A 962-nucleotide genomic window follows, 5' to 3' on the forward strand; every position below is an offset into this window, starting at 1 on the left:
TTTTTTTTTTTTTCTTGGAAGGTCACAGTGGACAACTACTTAGTTTGTCAAAAATAAATTTAAGATTGTCTTGATATCCGAGTTGGGATTGGGACTTTTGCCCAACTCTTGTGCCCTGGAGCTTACTTCTTCGATCGGATTGTAATGTCATTAATGAGTTCTGAAGGACACCAAGAGGAAGCATCTCTCTTAATGTGGGCACTTTGTTTGGAAATGTGGATCTTCTTCTAGGTATTGCTAGAGAAGACAAACACTGTGACTCATTCATAAAGGTTCTCTCAGATTAAATTTTCTCAAAGAACGATTTCATTTTCTACAGCTCAAATCAAGAAAGCTAGTTGTAGCTGCTTCAGAAACAGGTATCTCCATATTACCCACTCAGAATTTTCTCTTTAGTGCCTGCTATTTGAGAAAGTCNAGGGAGTATAAACTACTATTAAGTCTTTGACATGACTTATTCACACTATGAAGGTTGAATGAAATCCATCATATCATTTCTACATCTTTCCAGGCTTCACAAAACCGTGCCTTACTGAAAATATTAGATTCCAATAAACTGGAGCCCTTTTCGGAAGGACTGAATACAGAATTAGTTAGACAATGTAACCACTTGTTATTCCATCTCAAAGGCAGTAAGAAAGCACGTTCAGAGTTCGAGTAAGACTGTCACAATTCTCATGACAACGGTGTGTCCAGAAGCGTGCAGGTTCATCCTTGTTTCTTCGTGGTGGGAGGAGCTCCCTACTTACTCTATGCCTTGTCAGCAGCAGCTGAAATGTCTATCATGAGATAAGGCACCTATGTTGATTACCATTGTCAATTTTAAATAGAATTTCATGCCAGAACTTGGTATTTTTCACCAATCCCAACTGGAAACATTGCTTACTTTTATTTTTTTTAAAAAATGTAATTTTCCAAAGATCTATTAAAAATTCCGACTCCGGCTTTGTGATCCTACAGCT

This window comes from Galeopterus variegatus, unplaced genomic scaffold (genome assembly GCF_000696425.1).
Source record: "Galeopterus variegatus unplaced genomic scaffold, G_variegatus-3.0.2 Scaffold3681, whole genome shotgun sequence".
NCBI classification, from domain to species: domain Eukaryota; kingdom Metazoa; phylum Chordata; class Mammalia; order Dermoptera; family Cynocephalidae; genus Galeopterus; species Galeopterus variegatus.